Here is a 27,697-nt window from a genome sequence, read left to right as displayed (position 1 = left end):
TTTAAATCTATAAATAAACTCCTAGGAAGGAAAGTTATGACCAACCTAGATAGCATATTAAAAAGCAGAGACATTACTCTGCCAACAAAGGTCCGTCTAGTCAAGGCTATGGTTTTTCCCGTGGTCATGTGTGGATGTGAGAGTTGGACTGTGAAGAAAGCTGATCGCTGAAGAATTAATGCTTTTGAACTGTGGTGCTAGAGAAGACTCTTGAGTCCCTTGGACTGCAAGGAGATCCAACCAGTCCATTCTAAAGGAGATCAATCCTGGGTGTTCATTGGAAGGACTGATGCTAAGGCTGAAACTGCAGTACTTTGTCCATTTCATGCGACGAGTTGACTCATTGGAAAAGACTCTGATGCTGGGAGGGATTGGGGGCGGGAGGAGATGGAGACGACAGAGAATGAGATGGCTGGATGGCATCACCGACTTGATGGACATGAGTTTGAGTGAACTGCGGGAGTTTGTGATGGACAGGGAGGCCTGGCATGCTGTGATTCATGGGGTCGCAAAGAGTTGGACACTACTGAGCGACTGAACAGAATGGAACGGATGCCTGAGATGCCAGGCCAGTCACTGATGCCCCCAGGGAAAATGGGAGTTGTTTTTAGGAAGAAATTAAGCTGATCATTGTTTTTCTGCCCTCTTGCCTCTGTTCTCTTCACTTTAACATTCCCTTATAAAGGAATCTTTCACTCAGGGACATCTAAAACATCAAATAATTGTCTTATGCTTTACTGTAAGAATAAACATGCTTATTGCTGGTCTAAGCTTAAGAGGGCCACAACTTTCTGCATCTCTAGTGGCAATGAAACCACTTTGAGTTGAGTACTTTTTGAAGGCTTTCCTCAGATCTTTCATGGGTGAAAATATGAGTTATGAAAAGACATCAGTCATTACAAGGGCTTCTATGAACTACTTATCTATCCAGCAAGAAAAAAATCTTTCTGAAACCAACTACCCACTTCCAGGGGAATGGACAAACATCCTTTGTCAACCTGGCAGAAAAAAGTCCTTAATTTTATTTTTACCAACTGATAAAGCATCAATGGCTTGCACAGTATAGGTCCTCAAGAAATATCTGTATATATGCTGACTGAAGAATGTTTATTCAGTGCTATGGTTCCAGGACCAGAAAAAAATAATTTAAAAGTATAAGACATAGCATGGGGTTTCAAAAAATTTATAGTACATTTGAGGACAACAATGACATATTTAATATAACTTGATGGGAGACAATAATAGCAAATGAAGCAACTGATAAAGGATTAATCTCCAAATTATACAAGCAGCTCCTGCAGCTTAATTCCAGAAAACTAAGTGACCCAATCAAAAAATGGGCCAAAGAACTAAACAGACATTTCTCCAAAGAAGACATAAAGATGGCTAATAAACACATGAAAAAATGCTCAACATCCCTCATCATCAGAGAAATGCAAATCAAAACCACAATGAGATACCATTTCACACCAGTCAGAATGGCTGCTATCCAAAAGTCTACATGCAATAAATGCTGGAGAGGGTGTGGAGAGAAGGGAACCCTCTTACACTGTTGGTGGGAATGCAAACTAGTACAGCCACTATGGAGAACAGTGTGGAGATCCTCAGAAAACTGGAAATAGAACTGCCATATGATCCAGCGATCGCACTCCTGGGCATACACACCGAGGAAACCAGAATTGAAAGAGACACATGTACTCCAATGTTCACTGCAGCACTGTTTATAATAGCCAGGACATGGAAGCAACCTAGATGTCCATCTGCAGATGAATGGATAAGAAAGCTTTGGTACATATACACAATGGAGTATTTCTCAGCCATCAAAAAGAATGCATTTGAATCAGTTTTAATGAGGTGGATGAAATTGGAGCCAATTATACAGAGTGAAGTAAGCCAGAAAGAAGAACATCAATACCGTATATTAACGCATATATATGGAATTTAGAAAAATGGTAACCTGAACCCTGTATAAGAGACTGCAAAAGAGACATAGGCATTTAGAACAGTCTTTGGGACTCTGTGGGAGAGGGTGAAGGTGGAATGATTGGAGACAATGGAATTGTAGCATGTATATTATCATAAGTGACCAGTCCAGGTTCGACGCATAAATTTTCCTCTGTTCATTTCTTTGCATTTGTGCTTTTTTAATAAAATTCTTTTTTAGATATAAAAATTAAATATATATATATATATAGCTTGAAATCAATATCAGAAAAATACACATTTTAAAAGCCTTATAGATTTAAAATTCTTCGCAGACTTTGGTAAAGGAAAAACAAATATTAACTAGAATAAACACTAAAAACTTTGTGGAAGAAGTGTCTTTGGAACTTTTGTTTGTTTATGCTGGGTTATAACACTAAACCCGGAGAAGGCAATGGCAAGCCACTCCAGTACTCTTGCCTAGAAAATCCAATGGATGGAGGAGCCTGGTAGGCTGCGGTCCATGGGGTCGCTAAGGGTCGGACATGACTGAGCGACTTCACTTTCACTTTTCACTTTCACACATTGGAGAAGGAAATGGCAACCCACTCCAGTGTTCTTGCCTGGAGAATCCCAGGGACGGGGGAGCCTGGTGGGCTTCCGTCTATGGGGTGACACAGAGTCGGATATGACTGAAGTGACTTAGCAGCAGCATAACACTAAACAAATAACCAAAATTTTCAATGACTTACTACACGTTTATTTTTGGTTCAAGTACATGATACCTGCGGTTGGCTTCAGTTCTGTTCCATATCTTCCTTATTCAAGGACTCAGGCTAAAGGACCAGCCTCATTTTAATCTGCTGGCACAGAGAAGTAATAGAAATAATGAAACCACACAATGGCTCTTGAAGCTTCTATTTGGTCATGGCATATATTACTTCCACCCACACTCCACCAGCTAACAAGTCATGTGAACAAGACTGCCACTTATGGAGAACCAAGTATAGTTTTCCAGCTGGGAGGAGCATAGCAAATCACTTAATAACCAATGAGGATATAAAATCCTCTTAGAGTGAAGACAACATATAAAACAGTAATACATTACTGTAATATAACAATACAGTAATATAATCTCCTAAGAGCTTTACCATAAAGTAGATATGGAATGTGGGTTGGAGATACAAATAGCAGAAATATCTGGATCAAAAGGTATGCCTACACTGATTTTATCTGAGGCTTCCAAAGGGTTTTCCAAAATTGTTAAAATAACTCACATTTCAACAGTATATGAAAAGATATTTCCAACCCATATTATCAACTGCTTAATATGCCACTTAGTAAGATAAGGTAATTCATGTTCTCATTTTCATTCTTCTGGTTATAAGGATGAATATTTGTTCGTATATTTTATGGCTATTTTCCCTATTTATATACTTTTAAAACAATAACATTTTAGTATAGAGAGAGAATTTATACAGCTTGTTAAAATTCATCACAATCTGCTCAGATTTCAGGCCTTGACTAAAGTAAAGTGGTTGAGGATTGCTGTTTATGTGGTATCTGTCAGAATTTATTTTGTTTTTTTATAAAACTTTAAAATACTGCTCCACACACACTCAACTTACCAGATAAGGCATGAAATTGCCTAGAAAGAAAGATCACAGATTTTAAAACGCTGAATTCTGGCCATAAACAGTGTACATCTAATCATTTATGAGGCTAGTATTCAGCCTAGTGCACAAGGTGATCACCATTTCTATCTTGATTAACTCTTCAAGAATCCTCCAATTCCTTCAGACTAAACTCTACCAAAACATAGATTATTTTTGAAATTCTGTAACATTTGCATATTCATCATACACTTTTCTTTACTACTAGATGGAAGGTCTCTGATGGTAAGCTGTGTTCTGTCCTGTTTACCATGAATCACTAATGTGAAGCACAGTGGTCCAAATTCATGGCCCATGAATTTTTGTCGAGGAAGATAATGAATGAATGTACACAACAGTTCAAGGGAAAGCTTTAAATCAATAAAAGCAAATTGCAAATAATTTTTCATATTGTTTAATCTTTCAATGCACCAAAAAGAATACTGAATGGCTTCAGTCAGACTTATGATTTGCTTAAAGACAAAAATATAAACTAGTTTGGATGAAACTTGCATTGGCAGAAGTTTTAAATTTTCGTTTCTAACTTAACATACATCAAGAAGTAGCTGAACCAATTCTAAGTTCATACCAAGTGCCTGCAATAGAGCCCAGTGTAAACCTAAATGCTCAGGTTTTACTGACTAAAAAATGAAGTTAACTGAATGTTAAAGCAGATACTGTATTTTTGCATGATAGAGACATAACACTGAACGACCAGATTCAATTCCATTAAAAAGTATATTGTGTCAGAGGTCTCCAGTTTCAAGGATTCACAAGGAAGATGCACAGGACATAACCACATTAACCATTTTCTAAATGATAATTGAAATTTCCTTCAGTACCTGGAATCCTCTTCCTTCACACACTAGATGATGTGTATTGAATTTTCCCACTGTTCCTAAAACTTGTGTCTTGCACATATTTGAGAATGATTGCCTAATGCTAATAAATGAACAGGGAAGTGTTCATACAAAAATGCCTATGCCAAAACTGGCTAGCATTAAAATACTGACAAATTTTACATTGAGTTGCAGAAATGTATGGGGCATCAAGAAAGATAAATATTATCATGACATTAATAGGTAACTCTGAAATAAGCACCAATTTAAATACAATAATATGCAAATGTCTTGTTTAAAGTGATACATCTTGTGCTAGATGTTTGAGGAAACATTTAAGAAAATAAATATTTATATTATGAGCAAGAAAGCATAAAAAAGCAAAATCTAATTTTTATATTACAAAAGCTAACATGTTGAGCAGATAATTCAGCTGATATGCAGATGACACTACCCTTATGGCAGAAAGTGAAGAGGAACTCAAAAGCCTCTTGATGAAAGTGAAAGAGGAGAATGAAAAGGTTGGCTTGAAGCTCAACATTCAGAAAACAAAGATCATGGCATCTGGTCCCATCACTTCATGGGAAATAGATGGAAAAACAGTGGAAACAGTGTCAGACTTTATTTTTTTGGGCTCCAAAATCACTGCAGATGCTGATTGCAGCCATGAAATTAAAAGACGCTTACTCCTTGGAAGGAAAGTTATGACCAATCTTGATAGTATATTAAAAAGCAGAGACATTACTTTGCCAACAAAGGTCCGTCTAGTCAAGGCAATGGTTTTTCCCGTGGTCATGTATGGATGTGAGAGTTGGACTGTGAAGAAAGCTGATCGCCGAAGAATCGATGCTTTTGAACTGTGGTGTTGGAGAAGACTCTTGAGAGTCCCTTATACTGCAAGGAGATCCAACAAGTCCATTCTAAAGGAGATCAATCCTGGATGTTCATTGGAGGGACTGATGCTAAAGCTGAAACTGCAATACTTTGGCCACCTCATGAGACGAGTTGACTCACTGGAAAAGACTCTGATGCTGGGAAAGGTTGGTGGCGGGAGGAGAAGGGGACGACGGAGGATGAGATGGCTGGATGGCATCACCGACTCTGTGGACATGAGTTTGAGTGTACTTCGGGAGTTGGTGATGGACAGGGAGGCCTGGCGTGCTGTGATTCATGGGGTCGCGGAGAGTCAGACACGACTGAGCGACTGAACTGAACTGAACTGAACATATAACTTATGTTATTACATATATATATACTCAATACATAATTTTGGCATATGAGTTACACATTCTATTATTAATCTTCCTTGCTACACCTTCTTTTACAATATCTATTTGTCTCACAAAATTCAAATCTATAATTTCTAAAAGCCTGCGCAACATTTACCTTTGCGCTATCCATAAAAAAATAAAAAATAAGCAAATCAATATATCAGCAAGATTAAAGGTGAGCATCTACCTCCCTAACAGAATATATTGTTTTGTTGGCTTGTTCAGCATTTCCTAAGCAAATACATCAGGACTAGAGAAAAGTATTGAATTAAACAGATTCATCCTGCCGGTAAAGAATCTGCTTGTAAAGCAGAAGACCTGAGTTTGATCCCTGAGTTGGGAAGATCCCCTGGAAATCTTGCTCCAGCATTCTTGTAATACTGGAGTGTATTCTTGCCTGGGAAATCCCATGGACAGAGGAGCCTAGCGGGCTGCAGTCTCTGAGGTCACCAAAGGTCGGACACGACAGCAACTAACACACATCCCTGAAAGACTTAACCTCTAGGAGAGGAAATAAGCTCTCAAACTAATTTAGTAAGAGTGATATTGCTTCAACAGAGGTGTAAGCAAGGCATTAAGTAAACTCAGAGAGAAGAGAGGGGCGACAAAATCAGGCAAGGGAAGACTTGTGAAGAAGATAAGACCTCAGATTTGAACTATATGAAGCTTGGGGAGCAGACAGAGGAAGGGCTAGCACATCCAGTGCACAGAGAATATGCCAAGTTTCCTGTGGGCAGGGCTGGTTTGTCCTGCTCCCTGCTCCAGTTCAAGCCCAGGGTCAGGAGTTGGGCACCCCACCAGCTAAACACATGTTCCCTTTCCTCCTCAGGCCCCCAGTGTCCCAACTACCATGGGTCAAGGAAATATTGCTACACAGCTATTTTATGTCTTTATCTGCCAGGCTTCCAAGTGTTTCATGGGTCAGAAACCAGTTTTAATCAGAATTTCTTGGCTTGGAGATTTCAGTACAATGTACATATTATTAAGAGTCAGCTTGACCCTGCAAGAGGCTCTGACTTCTTGTGGGACTTGCTTCCACAAGTCAAAATGGTAGTTTTTTCTATTATTCATAGACTAGTTCCCATACCATGCCTGGGTCTCAGTAAGTACAAAGAACACCATTTAACGGGCTTTGACATACCAATCATTGTTACCTATTCTTGGAATAGAAACTCTAGAAAAGATTTTGTTAGGATATTTCTGGCTAACATGAGAATTTTAAAGATACAAGTCCTCGCTGACTTTTAAGAAGTCATAAATCTTCTTTGTTAATTTAGCTGCAATATTCCAGGTGGCTCAGATAGTAAAGAATCTGCCTGCAAATGAGGAGACACAAGAAACATGGGTTTGATTCATGAGTCAGGTAGATTCCCTGGAGTAGGAAATGGCACCCCACTCCAGTCCTCTTGCCTGGAAAATTTCATGGAAAGAGGAACGTGGCAGGCTACAGTTAGAAATGACTAAGCAACTAAGCACACATAATGCACTCACACATTCCCCCATTAATTAACTTCCACTAATTAATGGAGTTTGCTGCACTTTTGCTCTACCTACTCCGAAAGGCTGCTATGGACATGGTATTACCCAGAAGTGGAGAAATGTTATACTAACAGCTATCATTTCCTTTTTGTTGTTGTTGTTGCTTCTTTTTTTTTTTATTGGAGGCTAATTACTTTACAATATTATATTGGTTGGTTTTGCCATACATTGACATGAATCCAACCTGGGTGTACATTTGTTCCCCTTCTTGAACCCCCACCCCACCTCCCTCCTCCCCATATCCTCCCTCTGGGTCATCCCCGTGCACCAGCCACGAGCATCCTGTATCATGCGTCGAACCTGGACTGGTGATTCGTTTCACATATGATAATATACATGTTTCAATGCCATTCTCCCAAATCATCCCACCCTCACCCTCTCCCACAGAGTCCCAAAGACTGTTCGATACACCTGTGTCTCTTTTGCTGTCTCATATACAGGGTTAAGGTTACCATCTTTCTAAATTCCATATATATGCGTTAGTATACTGTATTGGTGTTTTTCTTTCTGGCTTACTTCACTCTGTAGAATAGGTTCCAATTTCATCCATCTCATTAGAACTGATTTAAATGTATTCTTTGTGATGGCTGACTAATACTCCATTGTGTATATGTACCAAAGCTTTCTTATCCATTCATCTGCAGATGGACATTTAGGTTGCTTCCATGTCCTGGCTATTATAAACAGTGCTGCAATGAACATTGGAGTACATGTGTCTCTTTCAATTCTGGTTTCCTCGGTGTGTATGCCCAGGAGTGGGATTGCTGGATCATACGGCAGTTCTATTTCCAGTTTTTTGAGGAATCTCCACACTGTTCTCCATAGTGGTTGGACTAGTTTACATTCCCACCAACAGTGTAAGAGGGTTCCCTTTTCTCCACACCCTCTCCAGCATTTATTGCTTGTAGACTTTTGGATAGCAGCCATTCTGACTGGTGTGAAATGATATCTCATTGTGGTTTTGATTTGCATTTATCTGATTATGAGGGATGTTGAGCATTTTTTCATGTGTTTGTTAGCCATTTTTATTGGAGTCTTCTTTGGAGAAATGTCTGTTTAGTTCTTTGGCCCACTTTTTGATTCATTTCTAAGTATGTAGTAAATACTAGGCATGGAACCAAACACTTTACATGTATTGTTTTCCTGAATCTTCAACTCTATATTTAGGTTCATTGGAGGGACTGATGCTGAAGCTGAAACTGCAATACTTTGGCCACCTCATGCGACGAGTTGACTCACTGGAAAAGACTGATGCTGGGAAAGGTTGGGGGCGCGAGGAGAAGGGGACGACAGAGAATGAGATGGCTGGATGGCATCACTGACTCTGTGGACATGAGTTTGAGTGAACTCCGGGAGTTGGTGATGGACAGGGAGGCCTGGCGTGCTGTGATTCATGGGGTCGCGGAGAGTCGGACACGACTGAGTGACTGAACTGAACTGAACTGAACTGAAATCTTCATCTTACAGAGATTTATTTAACAGATAAGTGGATTGTGTAAGGTCACACAAGCTGTGTCAGAGCTAAAATTCCAATGTAGATTTGTTTGACTGCTAAGTACAAAAGATTAAACATGGTACTTTATGGCCCTTCAATATGAAGACAGAAAATTACAAAAAAATCTCATAAGGAGAGATCAGTCCTTCTACACTGTGATAATGTTATCTGTGTTAGCACAACACCTGGTAAGTATGGATATCCGGTAAATACAGGATGGATAAATAATTTTAATTGTCACTTAAAGACAAATACTGCATGGTGGCAATATTATGTGGAACCGAAAAAAAAAAAAAAAGGCAAACTCACAGAACATAGTAGAATTACAATTTCCAGGGGCTAGGGGATGAGGCTGGAAAAGGAAATGGCAACCCACTCCCGTGTTCTTGCCTGGAGAATCCCAGGGACGGGGGAGCCTGTTGGGCTGCTGTCTATGGGGTCACACAGAGTCGGACATGACTGAAGCAACCTAGCAGCAGCAGCAGCAGCAGCAGCAGGGGATGAAGCAAATGGGAAGAGGTTGATCAAAGGGTATAAACTTTCAGTTCTAAGATGAATAAAGTCTGAGAACCTATTTATAACGTGATCATAGTTTATAATGCTGTACTGTGTAACTGAAGTTAGCTGAGTAGAACATAAGCATTCCTACCAACTCCACAAACAAAAGTAAATATGTGAGGTAATAGATGTGTTAATTCACTCAATTGTTGGAATTCTTTCACAATGTATTTGTTGTTTAGTCACTAAGTCATGCCCAATTCTTTTCAGACCCCAAGAACTGTAGCCCGCCAGGCTCCTCAGTCCATGGGATTTCCCAAGCAAAAATACTGGAGTGGGTTGCCATTTCCTTCTCCAGAGGATCTTCCCAACCCAGGAATCAAACCTGGATCTCCTACATTGACAGGCAGATTCTTTATCACTGAGCCACCAGGATATCAAATTATCACACTGTGTACTTTAAATATATTACAATTTTATTTGGCAACCATATCTAAATAAATCTGAAAAAACAAAACTCTCTGTAGTCTTGTTCACATTATTATTTGTATTGTCTATAATACATAGTCATATTGAGTGGAGAAATGAAAACAGAGTCACAATCCCACTCTGTACATTTGTTTCATCCCTTCATTTCAGGGGGTGGAGAAAGTCGAGGGAAAATGATAATAGGCTGGGAATGATTCACATCAATTTTGCTGCATTTCATGCCAGTAGATCATTTACTCTAACTTCCCAGAAGCAGTCTCAGTCACTGTTATTTTAAAGAAAAGAGTGTCAATGTATGGCAAAACCAACCAATATATTAATGTAAAGTAATTTGCCTCCAATAAAAAAAAAAAAAAGAGTGAAACAGAAATCAGAGACGGGAGTATTCCCATCTGGTGCTACTGCTCTCTTTAAACTGAACTGAGATGCTTTTATAAGAACAGTCCCCAGAGCCCTCCTTATGACAAGAATGATGCATATCTTTATTTAAAATGTCATCCCTGCCCCTTCCTCCACGGTAAGAATGAATTTCCTGGATATTCATTACAAAACCTCTGATCAATTTGGTTTGAAACTTTTCACACAAATACACCCAGGATGAATTGTATTTACTGCTCTGAAACAGGAATATTGCTGTTACAGAACTATTTTCTCTAATGAAATTGACATTTTTCCCTCTGATGATTAATAGCTTCGGGCACCAGAAACAATAAAGAAGAAGATAGCTCTTAATACTAGGCTGGCAAGCAGCTGTTTCAATGGAGGATGCAGGGGAAGAAACTAGGGGCTAGCCTTGGTTCAGAGGTGACCTCTATGAGCCACCCTGCCTAGTGGGAACAAACCAAAGGCAGAAATGGCGCCTTCAGCTGACTCCATCCTTACTGAGCAAAGTAAAATATTGTGAGGGGGGCAGGGGTACATCTCCAGCAATAAAGAATGAGAGTTGAAAGATGGAACCATGGAAGAATATTTCCTTCCAAGTCAATAGTCTTTTTAAAGTGAGTCTGGAGTAAGTTGTTAAAATCAGAAGTGACTGATGGTCTTACTTTCTTAAGATAATTCATTGCAAGTGTAATTAAAGGCAATTAACTGCCTCTGTGATACAAATGAGCACAAGAAGTATACCAAAAATTAAGCTCATTTTTTATTAAACAATGAGCAGTTTTGTAGGTGACTGCAAATCATCACAATGTTTTCTTGAAATTGCAGGAGGCAAAAAGGCAAATATTAACCCAAAAAATTGCATGAAATCTTGCTGTCTCCTCGATCTTCCTCACTGTAAGCCATCCTACAGTCTTTTTTTTTAACTCTTTCATGGAAAATTGCCTTTTTAATTTTTTTTAATTTATTTATTTTAATTTGAGGCTAATTACTTTACATTATTGTGTTGGTTTTGCCATACATTGACATGAATCTGCCCCAGGTGTACATGTGTTCCCCATCTTGAACCCCCCTTCCACCTCCCTCCCCATCCCAACCCTCTGGTTCATCCCAATACACCAGCCCCGTAGACAGAGGTATCTCCCTCATCTTCACACTTGGCTCCTCTCGCCAGGTCACTTTAAACTTCATTAATGAACTTAGGACAGCATATTGGTTAAAAGAAGGGTTCAGGAACCAGACTGCCTGGGTTGAATCCTGCCTTGGCTTTTTGCTCTAAACCATTCACTTCACCTCTCTTGGGATGATATTTACTCTAGCACTAAATGAGTTTCTTACATGTAGAGGATTCAGAATAACGCCTGGCACACTGTGACTGAGGTTGTTGCTGCTAGAGGTTTGTCGCTGTGGTTGCTGTTATTTAAAATTAGATATGCTCTTAGTCATGGATTTTAAAGTCTTATCCTTCCCCTCCATTTACCTTGAGCTTCTAGTATGTTCTACCTTAGTAGTTTTCAAAGCAGGAGTTCAGGGACAGGGTACACATGAGAATCCCCTAGAGTACTCCTACCAAACATTCTTTTTTTTTTTTATCCTCAGTCCAGACTGTGTGAATCAAATTCTCAAGAAAGAAAAGAATCTCAGGAGGCATTCGCTGGGCCTATGTCTTGGGAAGAAAAATATCTTCTAGTTAACTTCCAGTTAACAATAAATGTGACTTGTAATCAACTGACAACCCTAAGACTTTAGATAAATAATCCTTTCCTTTCCCTTGTAACTTAGTCGGTAAAGAATCTGCCTGCAATGCAGGCGACCCAGGTTCAATTCCTGGATTGGGAGGATCCCCAGAGAAGGAAATGACAACCCACTCCAGTATTCTTGCCTGGAGAATCCCATGGACAGAGGAGCCTGGCAGGCTACAGTTCATGGGTTTGCAAGAGTCAGACACAGCTGAGCGACTAAACCACCATCAAGGAACAGGTTAGCCTCTCATTATAAGAAACCAAGCACAAGTCTCGTTTGAAATGCTATAAACATCACTACTTTCTCCATGAAATTATCCAAAATGTAACTCATTTCTACCCATTGTTTTGTTTACTCTGATTCCCACACATTCCTGTTCGAGTAAAGCTTGTTGACTATGTACTATAAACTTTACACACTATAAACTTTTCCTTTGGTGGTCAGGGTTGGCAAACTCAAATACCCATGGGAGCCAAGCCAATCATGGAAATTAGACAAATGTGTCCCCCAAGTGTGACATGATGAATAGCACATGACCCTCAGCTTCCGTGTCAGAGACACAGGAGGGATTGGCAGGGACTCTGGCACAATGGAGAGTGCAGGAAGCATTTGTAGGGCATTATACAGTTCCAATGGAGTAGGAAATGGCAACCCACTCCAGTATTCTTGCCAGGATAATCCTATAGACAAAGGAGCCTGGCAGGCTGCAGCCCATGGGGTCAGAAGGAGTCAGACAAGACTGAAGCGACTAAGCACATACAACTCCAACAATAGAAAAAGATCAATAGTAGGCCCAATATTGCCCAGAAATTCCAATTTTTCAACAGAAACTAGAAATTTGGAATGTTACATGAAATTTTGCATTATTAACAACTAAATCAAATTTAATATGTGTGAACAGCGTAAATCCAACGGTGCCTATCTGCTGATAAAAGTCAGCTTTGGGGCTACCAATTATAATCTCTGCTTTCAATGTTCTCGCTCTTCCTAGTGGAATGGGAGATGCTGAGGGTTCCCTGGATGCCTTCCTCACAACACTCCTCACAATACACATCATTGTTTAGTATGTATGTATCTTGTCCCTGATAAGCTGTAAGCTCCATGAGAAAACATAACTTCTACCTTGTCCTCCAGGCACAGGAAGTGTGCTTGATAAATATCACAGTGGACTGTGACTGAAGGCAGGGTCTCATCTCTAGCTCCTTTGTTAATTCAAAAGTGCCCGACATCATGTTCGGCTTATAGTGACACTATAAGGGTATAGATGGTTAATTGTCCCACCTAGCTAATGTCCAGATTGAATGTACCTGGAATAGTAACCAACAACATCCATTGGACATTGTAATACAAACTTTCGAATACAAAAGCAAACCAGAAACTAGGGGAATTTGAACAAATCCTTGGAAAATAAGGTCAAAGTTCACCTACTTTAGGTTTGAGTTTCCTTGATATACCAGAAGATCTTGGGCAGTCCCGTCCTTGCATAAAGACCCATCAGTCAGTTCAGTTCAGTCACTCAGTCGTGTCTGACTCTTTGCAACCCCATGGACTGCAGTATGCCAGGCCTCCCTGTTCATCACCAACTCCCAGAGTTTACTCAAACTCATGTCCATTGAGTCGGTGATGCCATCCAACCATCTCATCCTCTGTCGTCCCCTTCTCCTGCTTTCAATCTTTCCCAGCATCAGGGTCTTTAAAAAAGACCTTGCCATTTTCTATATGAGTCTTTCCTTCATCTGGAAATTAGATCTGTCATCAAGAGAACAGACTACCATGCAGCTTATGTGGTTTTGTATATTATATCTTTATTATATTATATTATATCTTTTGTATATATATCTCTTTCCTAAGAGATAATATACATAAATTAAAATAATAAAATTAAATAATAAAAAGTTTTTCATTCTTCATATCATTATAATTTTTTTGCATTTTTTCTGCTTTGCAAATTTCTATTAAGCCTGCCTCTCAGTGCATGAAATGAAGAAGTTGTAACTGAATGCCAGTCTTCTCTAGTACAAAACAGGGAGTCAGGTAAATCCTTGGCCCCAGGGAAGCAGCGACCAGGTTATAAACAGTTAAGATATGGGGTAAAGGGAGAATGGATGACGATGTTTGCCTTTTAAAAGACTGTGTTGCACAACTGAAACTAATATTCTAAACAAACTATACATCAATTTTTTTTTAAATATGCTCCACAGAATAAAACCTCACAATTAGAGACCTGACAAAGTGATTGAGTTTATACGTGATTACTGGTTAATATTGAAAACCTCTTTTTGATTGATGTCTCCCTTAGAATGTTAATTTACAGAAAGAACTATTATTTAATTTGGGACTTGACAAGAAAAAGAAGGAGGTTTTCTCTTCTGATACATATTCAAGGATTTTCCTAAAGCTTTTTCATTTCCTCTGGCCATAGAGACCCAAGATGATGATGATGATGATGATAACAACAAACTTTATTTAGAATTCACTGGGATTTCCCTGGTGGTTCAGTGGTTAAGACTTTGCCTTCCAATGCAGGGGGTGTGGATTCGATCCTTGGTCAGGGAGGACTCCACATGCCTTCCAGCTTAAAAACTAAAATATAAAACAGAAGCAATATTGTGACAAATCAATGAAAGTTTTAAACATGGTCCACATCAAAAACAAATCTTAAAGAAAACAAACTTACTATGTCATTTAATTTTCACAACCCCTCTCTGAGATGGTATCAAACCTAGTTCACCCGTGCTCATAACCAGTCGACTCTACTATAGTTTCTCTGTGTGAACAAAAGAAAACAACTCTGTTAAGAATCTGCTGAAGAACAGGGTCAACATCTATGTTACCCCATATCAATGGGGGATATTGTAATGTCAATATGTAATTCAATCTATTTGACAGAAATATTTTTATATATCTATTCATTTTTTCATTGGAGATACCTCATTGGTGTCAAATATTGAATTTAGACCTTTGCTAACAGGGAGAATACATAACTTTGAAAGAAAGCATGTTTTCCTCAATTCTGTCTTTCTGCAATCCCCTTGAGCATTGTAGGACACTCGCTGTAAATATTAGTTCTTATATTAGTTTTCTATTCCTGTGTAAAAAACCATTACAAATTAAATATAATATTAAATATAAACAATCACATTTAATTATAATTAAATTAAATTTAAATATAATCATTATGGATTAAAAATAGAACAGATTAAAGTAACAAAAATAGCTCACAGTTCTGCAGCTCAGAGGTAAGCACCATTAGACTGGATTCTCTGCTCATAGTCATGTAGCTCAAACCAAGGTGACCCAAAGCTACATCCCTTCCCAGATACTCTGGAGAAGAATCTGCTTCCAGGGTTGTCCAGGTTGGTGGCAGAATTCAGTTCCTAGCAGTGCTAGGACTGAGGTCCTTGTTTTCTTACAAACTGTTAGATGGAAGCTACTCTCAATTTGCAGAGGCTGCCCACAGTCCTCTCCTGTAGCCTCTTCCATCTTCTGTCAGCAACCCCAAGTCAAAGCCTTCTTGGATTTGGAATCTCTCTGACTTTCCCTTCTTTTAAAGAACCTGTGTGATTCAAACAGGCCCACCTGGATTACCTTCCTATTTTGAGGTTTAACAATTTGGGACTATAATTACATTTGTAAAATCTCTTCACAGCAGCACTTAGGTTAGTGTTTGATTCATGAGTCAGGTGACAGGAATCCTTGGGAGGGGAGAGGAACAGAGAAGAGGCATCTTTAGAATACCATCTACCATAGGACTGTTTGCTAATTTTCTGAAGCTAAACTTCTTGGGAGCAAGATGCTGTTCTGCAGAATCTGGGCATAAGTTTTTGTGTTTTTTTTTTTTACCAGAATGAGCCTTCAGATTCCTAACCAGGGATACTTAAAATCAGCAACTCCCCCACTTCACCCCTCTATCCCCTCCTGGTATTTCCTTCCTCCAAGCTGTACCCATGACCTAGAGATGGGGCTCTGTGAGACTAATAGATGAGTTGTGCCTAAAAGTGAAACAAGTGATCTAGGGAATGGAAGGCAAGGAGTCTCAGCTCCAACTCATCCCATCACCCCATCACTGCCTTCACATCCTGTATACCTCGGGACCACTTTCTTCTCCTTCAGGGCAGTTTGGTGCCTCTAATCAGTTTCTACCTTTTCTTCTCATCCTGTTTTCCCCAGTATTTTTTGCCCTGATTAGCACCCAACTTTCTGATTATTGTACAACTGCACAAGAATATATGAGGAGAGAGAAATTTTCTTCCTATGGATCTTCACACACTCTTTATATTTCTTTTAGATTCTATTTACATGGGTAATAACATAGTGGGTCTGTAGGTGGTTGTGGAGGAGCAGATTAATTTACACATCAAAGTGAGACTCCAGGTATCCTGGGCTTCTTAAACTTCAAGTTAGAGCAGAGGAACCTAAAATGAAGAGCAGGTCTGGGTCCTGCAGAAGGAACAGGGAAATAAATGAAAGAAGGGCTGAGAAAGTTGGAAGTAGGAATGGGGAATTTGCAGGTGATGAGAGAAGTGGGAACCAATGATTTCCTTCCTTTCTCATCACTGTTTTATCCACCAACACAGGGCCAGCCCTGTACTGAGAAATATGAACTGGGGAGGCAGGCAGGAGTTTTGTTTTCAGGCAACATTAGAGCAACAACTGGTATTTCCATGAGGAAGCAGGCTAGTCTTAGCACATTCTTTACCCATCAGCTAGTAGGAATTTCATATCTAAGACTCATCTAGGTCAGAGACTGCTACATCAACCTGACCTCATTTAATCTGAAATCAATTCCATGTTCAAAGCAGTATCTGCAAATAGGTTATGCAGTGTGATGAAGAAGAATTCCTTTGAGGACCTGAATGTTATTTTTATTTTTAATTGACACATAATTTTTTATATGAGATCCTAGTGCTCAAGTAGTAACTTATATGTTCCAATCACAAATATGGGAGAGATGAAAAAAGTGAAAGCCTTAGTTACAGAGGTCACATCTTGAGAGGGCAAACAAGACTACCAGACACACACAGCTACCAGAACATAGGTGTTCTATATATCCTTCAGTTCAGTTCAGTTCAGTTCAGTTCAGTCACTCAGTTGTGTCTGACTCTTTGTGACCCCATGAATCACAGCACGCCAGGCCTCCCTGTCCATCAACTCCCAGAGTTCACTCAAACTCATGTCCATCAAGTCGGTGATGCCATCCAGCCATCTCATTCTCTGTCGTCCCTGTCTCCTCCCACCCCCAATCCTTCCCAGCATCAGAGTCTTTTCCAGTGAGTCAACTCGTCGCATGAGGTGGCCAAAGTATTGCAGTTTCAGTTTTAGCATCAGTCCTTCCAATGAACACCCAGGATTGATCTCCTTTAGAATGGACTGGTTGGATCTCCTTGCAGTCCAAGGGACTCTCAAGAATCTTCTCCAGCACCACAGTTCAAAAGCATCAATTCTTCGGTGATCAGCTTTCTTCACAGTCCAACTCTCACATCCATACATGACCACTGGAAAAACCATAGCCTTGACTAGACTTGCTTTCAAAGATTTAACCCCTGTCCAGTAAATCTGATGCAGTAATGCTCCAGAATTCTATCACACCTCAATTTCTAAAGGACCTAAAAGATATCACAACTTTGTACTCCCTGTAGCATCTTACTGCAAACTAAAATTCTGTGTTAGGTTTTAACTTCCCAAAAAGATCTAACTCTTTTAGCTGTAGCAAGTTCATTTGTTCTCCCTCTGGAACTGACACACCAGAAACCAAAGGGAAAATAAGCACTCAACACCCAGCCTTGGAAAGTGGAAAGCAATTTGATTTATTGGTTACACAATGGATAATGACAGAGAGTGATCCCACTGCTTCTTGGTTCATCTTCACCAAAGTGAATTAATTACAATTGGGACTAATTTCTAATTGGTTTATTTATACCTCAGGCTATTCATTAACAGGTAAAGATCACTTTTTGTGTGTGAGAAATGAAAAATAGCCCTAGCACATGACAGCTAGGCCTTAATGTTTTCAAGAAAACATAAACAACTTTTGCACAACATAAACAAGGATTGGACAAGGCTTCACCATGAGACAGTCTAACAAAACAGAGTTAAGACTTCCCTGTGATTGTGTCTGAAACCAGACTGAGGCAAGGATGCCCTGCAATCACACAAATACCTGAATATTCCTTGTGTTGCTCACTGGGTGACTGCTGCTTCTTGAACAATGAACAATGACCCCACTTTAACACTTCCAACTCCAGATAAAATTTACCAAGGAATATTTGCTGCCTGGACACTCCCTTTTAGAATCTAGGCACCATAATGTGTCATGGTGGCGAGCTCAAGCCACAAAAAAAGGCCACCTGCAAATGCTCTGGTTGACAGCCCCAGTTTAACACAGCCTGCAAGTGACCCCAGCCTAGGCATCAGAGATTAGAAAAGCAATTTTCCAGATGATTCCAGCTCAAGCTGTCACTGAATCATTTGCAACTTCCCAGCTGGGGCTACAGTGAGCCATCTGTGCTACCCTGTCTGAATTCCTGACCCATTGAATCCATGAGCAAAATAAGTTTGCATGGTTTGTTGCACAGAAGTAGATAACCTGAACAGACAGTGTAGATACCGCCTTGTGCAGTATGTTGGCCATTATTCACATGTGCTTGTTTCTTTCTCTCTCTCTTTTTTTACTGTGGCTATTTAAATTGAAATTTAAATAAAGTTAAATTGGTTTAGTCATTGAGCTGTGTCTGACTCTCGCGTCTCCACAGACTGTAGCCCACCAGGCTCCTCCGTCCATGGGATTTCCTACACAGGAATACTGGAGTGGGTTGCCATTTCCTTCTCCAAGGGATCTTCCCAACCCAGAAATTGAACCCAGGTCTCCTGCATTGCAGGCAGATTCTTTACCAACTGAGCTATGAGGGAAGTCATCAAGTCAAATTAAGTAACGTTAAAATTTTCAGTCTTCGGTCACCCTGCTGCTGCTGCTGCTGCTAAGTCACTTCAGTCGTGTCTGACTCTGTGTGACCCCATAGACGGAAACCCACCAGGCTCCCCCGTCCCTGGGATTCTCCAGGCAAGAACACTGGAGTGGGTTGCCATTTCCTTCTCCAATGTGTGAAAGTGAAAAGTGAAAGTAAAGTCGCTCAGTCGTGTCTGACCCTTAGCGACCCCACAGACTGCAGCCTACCAGGCTCCTCCATCCATGGGATTTTCTAGGCAAGAGTACTGGAGTGGCTTGCCATTGCCTAGCCACAGTCAAACACTCAAAAACCATATACGGTTAATAGCTAGTGGATTAAACAATGATATAGAGCATCTTTATCAATACAGAAAGATCTACTGAAGAGTGCTGGTCTAGAAAAGTTAGTTTTTCTGTAGTTTAACAGAGGTTGCAAACTTACATGTTTTCATACTGCTACACACATAATGAATGAAACAAACTTGGTGGAAACAATAGAGACAGAATCTTGACAAACTAGAGATCATTTGCCCTAACTCATATTCTAAATACTTTATAGGAGAAGCAAAACACATAAAACAGCTGCATATGACCAACAGCTTACTTTCTAGCTCTCAGTTTATAAGAGCAAGACTATATTAAAAATCAGAACCATCCCAGAAAACCCAAGGAGAATGATTATAATTGCCATAAAACTTTATAGAATGTTCAGCTTATCTGTAGGGATATTTATTGTCCCTTGTACATTGTAGATCGGCCATTAAATTCTTCTACTTTGAATTGAATTTGTTAAATTGCAACTATCAAATAATTGCATTCAAGATCAGGGTAAGGAAAAAATTAGAAAAATCAACACGATACATTAAATAAAACATTTTAAACTGCAAGATCAATAGATTGAGTTGAAAGGTTTCTGGAGAAGCTTAAATCCAATTCATTTATTTTATTCATGGAAAGAATGAAAGCCAGAGAAGTTAAGTGGCTTGTCTAATATCAAACAGGTAGCTATTAGCAGAACCACCAGGGACCTTCTATCTGCAAACATCTGTGAGAGATGAAGAGGTAGGCTTATCTGATAATTGAAGACTGAGTGTTGAAGTAACAGGTCACTTGTCCTTCTCTACCCCAACCCTAACATAGCAAATTTGCATTGAACTGAGTATTCAATAGAAAGTGTCTTTTTAATTAAAAGAAAAAAAAAAAAAGACTGGTTTCAGAGCTTTGACAAGCCACTTGTGAAATGCCTTGGATCAGAGCAATTTCAGGTTCCCTTAAATAACATTCAAAGCCAACCTTGAACAACCTAGAAGACCCTGAAAAATTAAATCAAACAGAGTTATACCAGACAATTAAAATGAGCTTTCAGAAATAAAAGACACTCAAAAATAGCCCTAAAGTTTGAAGTCGCCGGTATGTTTGTTGTACTTCTAACTCAAAATCTACATGTGCCTATGAACTCACATAATTTCCTTAGGCTTTCTAAATGCAGTTACTGCATGCAACCACCTCAAGAAATCTGAAATTGGCTTCACTTTCCTGGTAACATTTGATTCTTTTGTCACTATGCCCACCATGCCACAATTCTAACAGCAGAGAAACTGTGAACACAGAAAATATCTAAAAATTACAGGAAGCAAATATCTGTTATGTTTCAATGGCAAGATATTTAATACTGTCTTTTGTACATGAGCAAAATGTCACCAAGAAAAGGAAAAGAAAGAAAAAAGGGAGTAAAAAATGTTCTTTTGGCATAGTTTTTTAACATGGTAAGATATTCCACACACTAATTAAGGCTCTGTTAGGGGCCTGACTTTCAGTGATGAGGTGCTTATTAAACTGCTTTGGTTTCAGCCTCTGACTATGATAGAACTAGATAAAAATCTTACTTAAATGCTAATAAGAAAACACTTTAGTTGAGAACTTTGATGTTACATATGCACTGTGGATTGGAGACTCTCAATTAATTGGCTGGGTTTGTTTTTTCACACGTACCCCTCTCCCCATCAGCTGCACAGAAACATTTTTGTTTTCCTTGGTATCGTTTCTTAACTAAATTTAAAACAGACATGACTCATTCTACTGCATCTATAAGTTTGTTCTGTTTTGTTTTTTCCTTTTCTAATTACATAATTACACACAGGCAAGTACAACTTGAAAATCTTAGAGTCTGAGTGATCAAAAAACTGATTTTTTAAAAAATACTGACTCTGACACAAAGATCAAGATCAGATAGGCAGATTTAATAAATAATACTGAAATTTATCAAAGGCAGCAAATTTTTATAACTGCATCTTAACAAAACTTTGAGGTTTTAGACCTAGTGCTCCTTTTATTAAATTCTGAGAACCACTTACATCAGGATCATTATATAGTATTACCAATAGGCTTCTTATTTTTTCAGATACAGATTTTGAGGCTCCCCCTAGATTTATTGAATCTCTCTATCATAGAATCTGCACTTTAATAAGTTCTATAACTGACTTAATATAAATTTTTTGAAAATCACCTCTATAGAGGGATTTTCCACTAGTTTCCTCCCAGCTCAAGTAAATTTAATGCAACTTTGTAGTAATGATTTGCCCTTGGGATAGAAATTTTATTTTACTGTAATAATAGTCAGGAACCAGTCTATCAGACTACCATCAGACTACTACAATAATTCAATAAGTATTACTAATAAATGTGGTTCTATTAAGATCTCCAGCCATCTAATGCACTAACTCGTCCGTTTCTTTCTTCAGCCACAAAAGCAAAGGCAGAAAAAGAACAGAAATGCTTTACTCGTATATTATCAAAACCAAACACATAGACATCTGAAAAAATTTCCAGAGGCTGCTTTGGAAGAATGGGCTCTACAACACAGATGTTAATTAAGTGGGTTTGGGTTAATTTTGCAAATGATTTGTCCCAAATGACTATGTAAGATAAAGGCTTATTAGTGGAGAATGAGAACATTGGTGGTAGAACAGAGTGGAGAGTGCAATGGTTTGGCCAGCCACCTCCCTTCTGGGATGCTACAGAACTCATTTAAAATTCTACTGCAGTTGTGAATGGCATGCTTTATTAATGTGCTTCCAGGAAATGTTTGCACTTGACAATCCTATAAAATTTAGTGAAAGTAAAGCCTTTACATGAAAAAATGCTGTGTTTCACAAAGAGCTGATTTTGATTCTCTGCAAATTATTCTTGCTGCCTCCCTTGGCCTGGAGAAAAGTGTTTGTTATTACCTACAAAGTGACAGAGTGCTGCAAAGTAAATATCTATGAAGTGAATACAGTAAATGAATCAGTAAATACAGAAACTTTTACATGTATAGGCATACTTTTTTTCTAGAAGATAGTTGACAAAATTAACTGTACATTTATGCCAAGAAGAAATGAAATAAACAAGTAACATTAATGCTATAATGTGATTTGAATAGTCAGAAAGAACTTAGAAAATATCTGCCTCATCAACTTCAGCCCCCAAATAACAAGGCATTGCTTATGGTCATTAAGAGCATCATGCAAAATTAGATTACCTTATTAACTTAAATTAAATTACAAGCATTTGGTTTGTTGATTTTTATCAATAAATTCAGTTTTGGAAGCCTTAGTTCTACTCAGCCAGATATAGTTTTAATTAGAGAGGGACACATGGCTAAGGAGTAGCTGACATAAATTGGTAATTCTTGATTTAACAGAACTGTGAATTATTATGATTTATCACACATAGAAGGCTGTTAATAATAGGGAAGTCTTTGAGCAGGAAAAGGTACATTTAGGATCAGAAAACCAGCACGTGGTGCCGAGCCCTATCAGGTCACATAGAATGGGCAGAGTACTATGCACCTTGACAATCTCTCTTGTGTCTCTGGAACTTGATTACTTCAGCCAGAAGCAAATTCTGATCATCAGGAGATATCAGTCGCTCAGTCATGTCTGACTCTTTACAACCCCATAGACTGCAGCATGCCAGGCTTCCTTGTCCTTTACTGTCTCCTTGAGTTTGTTCAGATTCATGTCCATTGAGTTGATGATGCCATCCAACCACCTCATTCTCTGTTGCACTCTTCTCCTCCTACCCTCAATCTTTCCCAGCATCAGAGTCTTTTTCTGTGAGTCAGCTCTTTGCATCAGGTAGCCAAAGTATTGGAGTTTCAGCTTCAGCATCAGTTCTTCCAATGAGTATTCAGGGTTGATTTCCTTTAGGATTGACTGGTTTGATCTTGCTGTCCAAGGGACTTTCTAGAGTAATCTCCAGCACCACAGTTTGAAGTCATCAATTCTTTGGTGCTCAGCTTTCTTTATGGTCCAACTCTCACATCCATACACGACTACTGGAAAAATTATAGCTTTGTCAGCAAAAAAACTTTGTCAGCAAAATAATGTCTCTGTTTTTTAATACACTGTCTAGGTTTGTCATAGCTTTTCTCCCAAGGACCAAGTATCTTTTAATTTCATGGCTGCAGTCACCATCCACAGTGATTTTGGAGCCCAAGAAAATAAGTCTGTCACTATTTCCATTGTTTCCCCATCTATTTGCATGAAGTGATAACCAGAAGTCATGATTTTAGTTTTTTGAACGTTGAGTTTTAAGCCAGCTTTTTCACTCTCTTCTTTCACCTTCACCAGGAGACTCTTTAGTTCCTCTTCACTTTCTGCCTTTAGGGTGGTGTCATCTGCATATATGAGGTAATTGGTATTTCTCCCAGAAATCTTGATTCCAGTTTGGGCTTCATCCAGCCTGGCATTTTGCATGATGTATTCTGCTGCTGCTGCTGCTGCTACTGCCGCTGCTAAGTCACTTCAGTCATGTCCAACTCTGTACGACCCCATAGACGGCAGCCCACCAGGCTCCCCCGTCCCTGGGATTCTCCAGGCAAGAACACTGGAGTGGGTTGCCATTTCCTTTTCCAATGCATGAAAGTGAAAAGTGAAAGTGAAGTCGCTCAGTCATGTCTGACCCTCAGCAACCCCATGGACTGCAGCCTTCCAGGCTCCTCTGTCCGTGGGATTTTCCAGGCATGTATTCTGCATATAAGTTAAATAAACAAGGTGACAATATTCAGCCTTGATGTACTCCTTTCCCAATTTGGAACCAGTCCATTGTTTCAAGTTTGATTCTAACCGTTGCTTCTTGACCAGCATGCAGGTTTCTCAGGAGGCAGGTCAGGTGATCTGGTGCTCCCATCTCTTTAAGAATTTTCCATGGTTTGTTGTGATCCATATAATCAAAAGCTTTAGTGTAGTCAATGAAGCAGAAGTAGATAATTTTCTGAAAATTCTCTTGCTTTTTCTATGATCCAGTGGAAGTTGGCAATTTGATCTCTGGTTTCTCTGCCTTTTCTAAATCCAGCTTGGACATCTGGAAGTTCTCAATTCATGTATTGTTGAAGCCTGGCTTGAAAAATTTTGAGCATGACTTTGCTAGCATGTGAAATGAGTGCAATTGTGCAGTAGTTTGAACATACTTTGCCCTTTCCCTTCTTTGCGATTGGAATGAAAACACCTTTTCCAGTCCTGTGGCCACTGGTGAACTTTCCAAATTTGCTGAATAGTGAGTGCAGCACTTTAACAGCATCACTTTAAGGATTTGAAATAGTTCAGGTGGAATTCCATCACCTCCACTAGCTTTGTTTGTAATAATGTTTCCTAAGGTCCACTTGACTTTACACTCTAGTATGTCTGACTCTAGTTGAAAGACCACACGATTGTGGTTATCCAGGTCATTAAGAATATTTTTGTACAGTTCTGTATATTCACTGCCTACAAAGTATGAAAACCCAAGTAGAGAAACTAACGTAAAAATTATCTCTATCATTCAAAGTACCCATTTGTTGTTGTTCATTCACTCAATTGTATCTGACTCTTTGTGACCCCATGGACTGCAGCATTCCAGGCTTCCCTGTCCTTCATTATCTCCTGAAGTCTGTTCAAACTCATGTCCATTGAGTCGGTGATGCCATCCAACCATCTCATCCTCTGTCTCCCACTTCTCCTCCTGCCCTCAATCTTTCCTAACATTAGGGTTTTTTCCAATGAGTCAGCTCTTCACATCAGGTGACCAAAATATTGAAGCTTCAGCTTTATCATCAGTTCTTTCAATGAATATTCAGGGTTGATTTCCTTTAGGAATGACTGGTTTGATCTCCTTGCTGTCCAAGGAACCCTCAAGAGTCTTCTCTAGGAGAGAGGAGCTGTACCACGTCCAGGAGGCGGTGGCTGCTTGGGCACCGGAGGGCCGAGAGGAGCTGATCCACATTCAAAGCAGGAGGGGCAGCCTTGAGGAGATACCCCTCGTCCGAGGTAAGGTACAGCGGCTGCGCCTTGCTGGAGCAGCTGGGAAGAGGTACTCCACGATCAAGTGGAATATAAGAATCCAGTGTTCTGGGGAGGAAGGAACAAGATGGCGGAGGGATAAGACAGCGAGACCACTTTCTTCCCCACAAATTCATCAAAAGAACATTTGAATGCGGAGTAAAGTCCACAAAACAACTTCTGAATACTGGCAGAGGACATCAGGCTCCCAGAAAAGCAGCCATTGTCTTCTAAAGGAAAGAGAAGAAATCAAGCTCCACCCACCAGAACACTGACACATGCCTCCCTAACCAGGGAACCCGGACAAGTCACCCGTCTAACCCCACACACAGCGAAGAAACTACATAATAAAGAGAACTCCACAAACTGCAAGAAGAGGGAAAGGCCACCCCAAGCAAAGCAATATAAGCAAGATGAAGAGGCAGAGAAATACCCAGCAAGTAAAGGAACAAGATAATTGCCCACCAACACAAACAAAAGGAGATATAGGGACTCTACCTGATAAAGAATTTCAAATTTTGATGGTGAAAATGATTCAAAATCTTGAAAGCAAAATGGAGTTACAGATAAATAACCTGGAGAAAAGGATTGAGAAGATGGAAGAAAGATTTAATAAGGACTTAGAAGAAATAAAAAAGAGTCAATATACAATGAATAATGCAATAGATGAGATCAGAAACACTCTGGAGGGAACAAACAATAGAATAACAGAGGCAGAAGACAGGATTAGCGAACTAGAAGATAAAATTGTAGAAATAAATGAAACAGAGAGGAAAAAAGAAAAACGAATTAAAAGAAATGAGGACAATATTAGAGACCTCTGGGACAATGTTAAACGCTCCAACATTCGAATCATAGGAGTCCCAGAAGAAGAAGACAAAAAGAAAGACCATGAGAGAATACTTGAGGAGATAATAGTTGAAAACTTCCCTAAAATAGGGAAAGAAATAATCACCCAAGTCCAAGAAACCCAGAGAGTCCCCAACAGGATAAACCCAAGGCGAAATACTCCAAGACACATATTAATCAAATTAACAAAGATCAAACACAAAGAACAAATATTAAAAGCAGCAAGGGAAAAGCAGCAAATAACACATAAGGGGATTCCCATAAGGATAACAGCTGATCTTTCAACAGAAACTCTTCAGGCCAGAAGGGAGTGGCAAGACATACTTAAAGTGATGAAAGAAAATACCCTACAGCCCAGATTACTATACCCAGCAAGGATCTCATTCAAATATGAAGGAGAAATCAAAAGCTTTACAGACAAGCAAAAGCTGAGGGAATTCAGCATCAACAAACCAGCTCGATACACAGAAAGAGTGTATAAACTTGAACCCAAAGTAATAAAGAAAATGGCTACGGGATCGTACTTATCAATAATTACCTTAAACGTAAATGGGTTGAAATTTTCAAAAAGGCTAGGAAACAATTCTCATAGCCATCAATAGTTCAGTGTTGAGTTCATGAATAGTTTTTAAAGTTTGGGACAAACTGTAGTATTTGCTATTTGAAGTACTATTTGTAATTGGCATATTACGATGTAACATTGGTCTTCATTTCCAACTTAAAACGCCTAAAAATGCCTAACAGATTTTTAGATTTGTGAATTTTAGTTGAAATGTATTTTACGATGTTACTGAACCTGCAGAAATATTGAAATATTTCAGAGAACTTATTCACTGTACATTTAATTTATTTTATTTATAAAAGTTATGAACTGTAGAAAGTTTTACTTGTTGGGTCAAATGCTTGTTGCTTCAAATGCTTGTTGCATTTGAAGTGCTAGTTACAAGAAAATCAAATACCTTCAATGTATAAATGCTATTAAGTTTTTAAAGGACTCTGGAGTATAAGTAAGTTTGTTTAAAGAAATTTAGTCTATTCAACCTGAATCAGCTCTGTCAAACATTAATTAAAAGCCTCATTTTAAAAAAATAAATAAATAAATAAATAATGGTGGTGGGAGGGAGGGTTGGGAAGCTGGCTGGAGGTGGAGGTGGTGAAGTTTATAAATCTAATTAAAAATGAAGTTGCATTTCCATTTTCCAAATCCACCCATCCACCAGCGTACTGTGTCACTAGACATTATGTACGATTTTACTTTGCGACAGAAACCATTACATTTAAAAATTCATTACAGCAAGGTGAGTTAGACACATGATGGATGCAGCTTTAATTCTGCCATATATTATTACAGTTAAAATGTAAATGATGAAAAATATTTTGTGCTTATCAGCATTTATGTGGAAATGTGTTTTACAGTGATATATGATGTTATATTTCTATTATTGTGATGAAAAAAAAAAGCAATACAAAAAGACGAAGTGTTTATTAAAACATGAAAAAAAAAAAAAAAGAAATAAATGGTTTTGCAGCACTGAAGAAATTATAGAAAGTAAATAAGCTAGATCAGACCTGTTTTATGTAGTAATTTTATAGTTTATTTTAATTATTTCAGTTGTAAAATATTGTTATACTGTTAATTAGTTCTGATTGTTCATATTAAACTATTGTAATGCAAAAAAATAAATAAAATTAAAACAAACAAAAAAAAAAAAAAAAGAGTCTTCTCTAGCACTATGTTTGAAAGCATTAATTCTTCAGGACTCAACCTTCTTT

The sequence above is a fragment of the Moschus berezovskii genome, chromosome 12 (genome assembly GCF_049115385.1).
Source record: "Moschus berezovskii isolate FMDL1 chromosome 12, NW_MosBer_1.0, whole genome shotgun sequence".
NCBI classification, from domain to species: Eukaryota; Metazoa; Chordata; class Mammalia; order Artiodactyla; family Moschidae; genus Moschus; species Moschus berezovskii.
The sequence above is the reverse complement of the archived record's forward strand: the minus strand, read 5'-3'. Positions refer to the sequence as shown.